The following is an 8,821-nucleotide window of genomic DNA, read 5'->3' on the forward strand; positions in this document are numbered from 1 at the left end:
TCATATAAACGCCACTTACAAAGCTTGTCCCACAATATAATCCAGAAATGGTGTTACTGCTTCTCAAGAACTAATTGGTGATATTATTAAGATGTGTGAGTCAAAGGGAAGACTGCAAATTTGTCTCCCATTTATGCTTCCATGACAAGTACATATTCACTAAGGAGAAAATAACTACAGACAACTGTAAACACCTTTAAGTGATGTTTAAAAAAAGATAACTTACCTTAGTTGAAATAAGGGATGGTTAGAAGAAAAAAAAAAGTGTGTCGCGATTCTACAGGTGTGTGGATCTGAGTGTTGCGATTTCAGTTTCATATCGCATATCGTTACAGCCCCAACGTTAAGTTCTACTTCTGATAGTTATTTTGGAGAAAGTAACACAAACGTAATACAGGAGTAACGCATTACAATTCTGAGACAGTAAGCTAATTAATTACTTTTAAATAACAGTAACAAGTTAGTAAGATATAATGTTTTACAGTTTGGAAGTAGCTTGCACAACACTGGTTACTTCCAAACTGTTATACATTATTTATTACTTGTTACTGTTATTTAAAAGTAATTAATTACCTTACAATATTACTGTCTCAGAATTGTAATGCTTTACATTACTCCTGTATTACGTTTGTGTTACTTTCACCAAAATAACTATCAGAAGTAGAACTTAACGTTGGGGCTGTAACGATATGCGATATGAAACCGAAATCGCAACACCCAGATCCACGAACCTGTAGAATCGCCAACTCCCAGTGTTATCCATACCGTCCAGATCCAATGCTACCACATCTTTAAATTACTATTAGTATTATTTGAAGTTAACATTATAAAATGCTTAGACCTACACCATAAAACTAGTTGAGGATAAATGATTTACATAAATTATTTTTTGACATGTCATTAGCAGTCAAACTTGAAATTTTAATTCTCAGAAAATGCATTTAATACCAATAAAGAAACGTCTGTTTATCAATAGGCTCCTCCATTAAAGGAACGTTTATATGTTAAACTCTGAAATAAAACCTCAGGATACGCAAACAGCTCAGTTACTGAACATCCATTTATTTTTAATCTTCTCTCTCGCACTCCTTAACCTTTACTGAACTGGAGTGCCATCTAGTGACCAGTTGGTTACACTACATCCCCCCCTTTTAGTCTGAACATCTCTTGTTATATTCCCATGGTTATATATTTTCTTTTCTCAGGGAACAAACATCTCAATAACATATAACATTGTAATTTCTTTCCTAGGCTGGAAGCCAGGGTAGACTGCCTGGACATTCCTGACTCTGCTGAAGGGATTATTCTGCCCTATTTCTTGACAGCAGGTCTTCCTATGCTAATTCAGCTTATAAGTCCATTCTTACTGGTGGACGGGAAATCCTACCCGACCTTGTCACTGTACCGTTGACAACTTGCTGAGTTGGTTCCGGAAGAACAGTAAGATGAGCTCTATTCCTTCTCAGTGTTCCCATCTCAGTTTCTACCTGATACGATCTGGGCGTTGATGCTTCTCCCCGGACCGTTCCAGTGGACTTCGATGTCCTGATCCACACTTTCTGTCCAGGTATGATGACTGGTAGATTTTTCGCCCTGTGTCTAGATCTGAATGTTTCCTGTTGTTTCTCTTTTAACATCCTATCTTTCCTTCTGAACACTTTCAGGTCAGGCCATCTTGGCGTGAGAGATTTAGGTGGAACTGGGACTGTTGACCTTATTCTCCTCCCCTTCAGGAGTTCTGCAGGTGATATCCCATGAGATAATGGAGTCGATCTGTAGGCCAAAAGAGCTCTCTGAGGGTCTTGGTTCTTTCTCAGCATTTGTTTTACTGTACGCACCGCTCGCTCTGCCTCTCCATTGCTCTGAGGGTATCGTGGACTGCTTGTGACATGTTCAAAGTCATAGTCTTGGGAAAACTCTGCAAACTCACAAGATGCAAACTGTGGACCGTTATCTGTCACTATGTTTCAGGGATCCCAAACCTGGCAAAAATAACCTTCAGCCTCTCCACTGTTGTTGCTGTTATGAGTTTTGGCAAGTTTGCAACCTCGATGTATCTCGAGAAATAGTCGACCACCACCAGATAATGGCCTCCTTCCCATTGACAGATATCAGCTGCGACTCGTTGCCAGGGTCTCGCTGGTAAAGGTGTTGGCATCAATTGCTCCGTTTTCTGCTGTGAATGCTGACAGCAGATGTCACATCTCTCCACTAACTCTCTTACGTCCCTTATAACACCTGGCCACCATATAGATTGCTGTGCCCTTGCAATGCACTTCGTCATTCCTTGATGACCTTGATGAAGTCTTTCGAGCATCTCTCTCCGCATGGGTTTTGGAATCAGAATCCGTTCCCCTTTCATCAGGATCCCATTCGCTACATGGATATCTGCTCTATGAGACCAGTATGGCACGAGATGTTCCGACACCGTTTTCTGATGTCCTGGCCATCCTTTTTGCGTATACTGTTTTAGTTGTTGGCAGGTTAGATCCTCTTTCTGTATTTCCTGAATCTGTTTCAGTTTTGTTTTTGTTGCAGGGATTTATTGAACTATGAGATCCACAAAAATTCTGCACTCATCCTCCAAAGTTTTGTTTTCTGTTGATTTTTCAGGTCCCGATGGCGCTTGTGACAACGCATCTGCCGTGACCAGTTGTTTTCCTGGGACATACGTGATGTTGTACTTGTATCTGAGCAGCCTCAGTCTGAACCGAAGAATTCTTGGAGGTAAATCATCAATTGGTCTGTTGCCCAAAAGTGAAATTAGGGGTTTGTGGTCAGTATGCACCGTAAATTCCAATCCAAGCAAATATGCACTGAGTCGTTCACATGCCCATGTTGTCGCAAGAGCTTCTTTTTCGATTTGTGCATATCGTGTCTCTGTGGGTGTTAGACTTCTTGAGATATATACGACAGGCCTCCAATCACCATTTTTTTGTTTCTGCATGAGCACCCCACCAAGACCATAGGATGACGCATCGGCTGAAACTACAGTCTCGTTGTCCGGACTATACTGTGCCAGTATGGCTGGTGAGCTGAGTTCTTCCTTTACTTTTGCAAATGCTTCTTTCTGCTGTGCATCCCATGTCCAGGTGCTGTCATTCCTTAACAGGTCTCTCAGTGGCTTTGTGAGAGTCGGCAGATGAGGTGAAAACTTCCCGACGTAGTTAACCATTCCCATGAAACGTCTCACTCCTTCCACATTCTCTGGCTCAGGCATGTTGAGAATGGCTTTAATCTTGTCCTTGTCTGCTTCGATCCCTTGAGCGCTTATTGTATGGCCTAGGAACTTCACTCTATCGACAGCGAAGACACACTTATCATTCAGCGTCAGTCCTGCTTTTTCAAACTTCTTCAGCACCTCACACAGTCTCTCATTGTGTTCTTTTTTTTCTTTTCCAAACACAAGGACATCATCTGCATGGCAAAGAGCTCCAGTCGTTCCTGCAATGATCTGCGAGATTCTGAGCTGGAAATGCTCCGGGGCCGAAGATATCCCAAAAGGAAGACGCCGGAAGCAGTATCTCCCAAAGGGTGTAATGAATGTTGTTAGTGGCTCGGAGTCTTCATGTAAGGGTATTTGCCAGAACCCAGATGTGGCATCTAATTTCGAGAACACAGCTGCTCCCTCTAGCTGCGCTAAAGTCTCATCCACAGCTGGCAGTATGTGTCTTTCTCTGCACACATTCTCGTTCAACCTTGTGAGATCGACGCAAATCCTGATATTGCCATTTGGTTTTGGCACGACAACCATTCCAGCGCACCAGGGAGTAGGCTCTTCGATTCGTCGAATGACTCCCATTTCTTCCATTCTGTGGAGTTCCAGTTTTACTTTCTCCACGAGCGGCAGAGGTACTTGTCGTGGGGCTGATAGTGCATACGGGACGGCTCCTTCTGACAGTTTGATCCTGTAGCTGCCCTCTAATTTTCCGAGTCCCGAGAACACTTTGGGGAACATTGCCTTGTACTGCTCTCCAGGTTCATGTACGTTGGCTACCTGTTGGAGTAACTGTAAGCTTTGGATTGCAGGCAGTCCCAGCAGCGGCATCACTAAATCCGTTACGACATATATATCCTGCCGGATTCTCCTTTTATCCTTCTGCAGCCATGCGCTAAACGTACCCATTACTTTCAAAGGAGTACTGTTAGGTCCCAAGATCATCTTTTTAGAATCTTTGAGTTTCCCTTGCTTTTCAGCTGAATACATAGATGCTGGAATCGCTGTAACTGCTGCACCTGTATCTATTTTAAAGGAGATTGGTTCATTATTCACCAGGATTTTCTGTTGCCACATATTCTCTTGTTTTTGGGTCTGGATTGTTTCCAAGAAAGCAGACTCATCATATGAACTGTCAACTATCGTTTCAAGTCTTTGAACTGACCGGCATACTGCAGCAAAATGACCTTTCTTTCTACATTTTCTGCATTCCGATTCTCTGGCTGGACACGATTTCCACGGGTGCTTTGGACTTTTTCCGCATCTCTTACAGGAATCCGTCTGTTTTGTTTTATGAGCTGCATTATAAAAACTTAGCGTTCTCTGAACTGTCCCCTCTGCTTTTTGCGATGTCATTCTTGCTTTAGATGTTCTCTTTGTCACGACTGCATCAACATTCACTTCTTTCACTTCGGACTTTTCTCGTCTTATTATTGGCTGCTGACGTTTTATTTCCTAATTTTTTCTGACCTGAGTTATTGTTTTATCCAATGTCAAATTTGGATCTAGTTGCATCTAATAGCTTGGATCTAGTAGCTATCTTTCTGATAGCTTTGCATCTCTTATGCCCACTACAATACGGTCCCTGATCATTTCCTCATGGAGGTCGCCATATCTGCAGTGTTCCGCGAGCTTATACACGTCCGTTATAAAACTCTCTGCTGACTCACCAGGCTGTTGAAATCTGCTGTTGAATTTCGCTCTCTCATAAATAACATTATGTCTGCCAATAAAGTGCTCACTTAAAGCCTTCTTGACTTCTTCATAACTCTTTTTCTCTTCCTCGCTTAGGGGTAACGTATTTAATATGTCGTCACTTTTCTCCCCCATAATGTAAAGAAGAGAGTTTACCTGGTAGGCGGAGGGTTTTTCTGCAAGGCCCGATGCTACTCTGAATCGCTCAAAGCGACGCATCCACTGTGGCCATGAACTGGGCTCGTCGAAATTGAAACTTCCCGGAGGTGCCAGCGAAAATATCTGATCCATATTTTGACTGTGTTCACTCACTCTTAATCTCGTGCGCACTGCTCCGCTGTTCCTTTTCTTTTCTTTTCACAGACCAGTTCTCAATTGCACTCGTGCACTGTTTCAATTTTCTTTGTTTCTAGCCGTCGTGTACAACATCGCTCTCTCTTCTCACTTCTTTGTTTCCTTTTTTCAGGTTGTGAAAATCACTTCTGACACCATGTAACAGACGTTTATATGTTAAACTCTGAAAGAAAACCTCAGGACACGCAAACAGCTCAGTTACTGAACATCCATTTATTTTTAATCTTCTCTCTCGCACTCCCTAACCTTTACTGAACTGTAGTGCCATCTAGTGACCAGTTGGTTACACTACAGAGTCCAGACATTAGAAAAATACCAGTCAACACATGCGTTTTATATGTTAGGGAAATAGACACGCATGAAAAAAACCTGTAGGAGGCTAAATATACATATATATTTTGTAATTCTGTGAATTAAAACTGCGCAAATCCGACGAAGAAGGGTTAGCTCTCCACAGAACATAAAATATTCCTTTTATTTTATTATTCGTGTTTGCATTTATGAGGAAAAAACAATGTTACAGCGTAGTCTTTCCCTTGCCGGTGAGGGACGCTGTTACTAGCACAAGCCTTTGACCCCTCACGTTGTCCTCATATTTGATTGTTGAGGCCTGTCGGTGTAGTCTAAGGTGAGAGGCTTCGACCCAGGTGTCCCACTCTCCAACCATTTTCTGATCATTACCAGATTTGCCCCTTAGATCACGATGCACCCCTACTGGAGTGAACCATCTCCTGCTTTGACCTGTGAATGAAGACCTTAAGGTTTTGTTAGTGACCGCTTATCTGGCCGGTCGTGCCTATTGGTGTGACCTGTGGAATTTTCACCATTTGTTCACCTTGCTGATGATATGCATAAAGAATTTAAAATAAAGTTTATTCTCAACACTTGTCCAATTCAACTCTGTTTCTTCTCATTTTACAAATCATCTTATCACTAAATAATTTCTTCCTCACTTAATAGCACTCTGAGTCCCTTTTTCCCTGAAAAACATTCAACCCACTTTGCTCATGTAAACAAGAAAACATTTATACATTTGGAACAGAATCAGTTCTGTTTGATTCAATCCATCCTGACATCCTGCAAAAGGAAAATTTTAAGTTATGCGCTGTCCAGGTGTGGCCCTGTTTCTCTCTGCCACACTAATAACCCAGGCCAGGATAGTTAGTCTTATTGGACACACTCTGCCCTGTATAAAAGTCTGCATGCTCTGTAAAGAAAAACAAATGTTGAGGTTATTTTCAGATAGTAAAATACATATAGTTTCTTTTGTCTACTGTGCTGCCGCGGCCTTCGCTGCCACATCTGCCCTGGTGTTTCCTGTTGAAGCAGTCCTGCAAATACACTTACAGACAGCAATTTTGTTAGGGAGAAGAATGGCTTCTTGCCAGGCTTTTACCCAGTCAAGCTCAGTGTCTTCCCAACATATATTGTCCCCTAGTAAACCATATTTTGTCAATTGTTATCAAAATTGTTACCAATTGTTACCATCCCCCTTTTGATGCAATGATTCAACTCTTGCATCAATCTAACATAATGGTGTTTGGGTAAAGTTTGCCATCATCACTAACCCAAACGTTGTCCTTCAGACAAATTTCCTTCAGACATCTTTCTCTGCCTCTTGAAACAAAAATATTACTTAAAGCCACAATCACATCTTCTTATCAGAGTGTTTCGAAGACAACGGCCCTCAGTCTTACAGTGTATCCTGCTTTTCAGGCCTGTTGTTTGGTCTCTTATGCCAGTCATCTACAAACATTTTCAAAGACATCAATTGTTTCTGTCAGGTCAGGTCGTGCTGTACAGACTTCGTCAATGTCAGTCAAACAACATTTTCCCCCTTTGTTCACAATATTCATAAATGTGAAGGACTCTCTGGATAATTTGATATTGACTTAGCCAATATGTTACTTTTGTTGTTGCCTTCAAATCTATAACATTTTAGTTTATCACAACCCATTATGGACGACGATCTACCACTTCACAAATCCAATTTAAATAAATGCTTTTAATCCATAGATTGATTCATAATTACCAGTAGCAGACAGAGCTGGATAACTAATCCATTTAAAGCTCGTCCCATGTTCTACATCATCTTTTCATTAGATGGACTCAACAGAATTAACAGCTTCTTTAAAATTTGTCATTTGCCTTACCACATTTTAGTGGCTAATGACACAATTTACACACTATTCAGATGGAGTATTAGTACTCCAAACTAACACATACACGACATAGAGTGCAGTCACCATCACACACACACACTCATATTAGACATATTTTAACTGTTCATCTTCAATGTTCGCTTTTCATTATATCATCTCTAAAAAGATTTAAATTTTAAGTAAGATTTTAAACTTCACATTTTACTGTAGCTTTTACCTAATTTTACATGGTCTTAACCAGTTTCAACTCATGTCTGTTAATTATTCATTTGATTTTAGGAAAGTCAGCTGGGTTGTTTTGGTTCATTATCACTATTTTGCTTCAGCTTGCTCTGGCAGGCCGATAACAGAAAGACAGACACAGTTACCATCCCTTCCTCCACTCAAGCAGTCTCTCTCACTATAAACAAATACTATGTTCCACAGCCTCCTAAGACTGTAATTTAGACAAAATGTAATATTAAATTCATTACATTAACCTTTTACCATTCACCTTTGTTATCAAGACTTTTCTCAAATCTACAAAGCTGTCTTCAACTTTAGCCACCACCATGCCTAACGACCTTCAGGAATTAAAACTATGTTATAAACATATTAGCTCAACATTAACTCTTCTATACATTTTACTTGCACATATGGCAACCAACATCATGTCCCTCATATAAGTAAGTTTTGTTACTGTCTCCGCAGCAAATAATGGCAATCACCTCATGGAATCAGCTGGCTTTTGAAAGTCCATTCCCGTTAGCTATTTATCTTTAATTTTCTTCTCTTCAGGGTGTCGTCCCCTGGCATAGTTGCAGACACTTGTCACAATGAAAAACAAGCCATACAATCAATGCGGTTTCTGGTGAGTGGTATAGAGGAACTCACATTTCTGGGTCAGACAGCCGTAACTTCTCACAGCGCATCTCCCCTTCATGGTGTAATGAATCTGCTGGCCTCACAGAATCTGCTCGACTCTCATACCCATCTCACATAAACACCCCCCATCAGGAGATGCCCAGTGTCTGCGGTGAACCCCTGCCTTAGGTTGCCTTCTGTCTGGCCAAAGAAGATCTTACCCATCATTGAGAAATCACCTTCGTGCACACTGGTAACCGCTCTTCCCATTACCAAATCAGTTTTCTCCAACATATCTGTTGTTTTCTGGAGCTTAGGAAAGGCACATTCAAGAGTCACCAGAGCCATTTGGACTGCCTAATAGTGTTAACACAGGAAGACAGGTTAATAACAGCAGCATTTCATCATTAAAATCCTTTAAACATCTTAAAAGCAGCAACCTAGCACTGCTTAGATTCAGTGAATTTAGTTCACATCCGTCTATTCGGTGTACATCTACATCTGTAGCCGGAGCCATCGGCCCTGTTCCATGGTGGAGACTAAAATGAGA

Source organism: Siphateles boraxobius, unplaced genomic scaffold, assembly GCF_051911475.1.
Source record: "Siphateles boraxobius isolate OS27281-9 unplaced genomic scaffold, OSU_SipBor_1 22, whole genome shotgun sequence".
In the NCBI taxonomy this organism is placed as follows: Eukaryota; Metazoa; Chordata; class Actinopteri; order Cypriniformes; family Leuciscidae; genus Siphateles; species Siphateles boraxobius.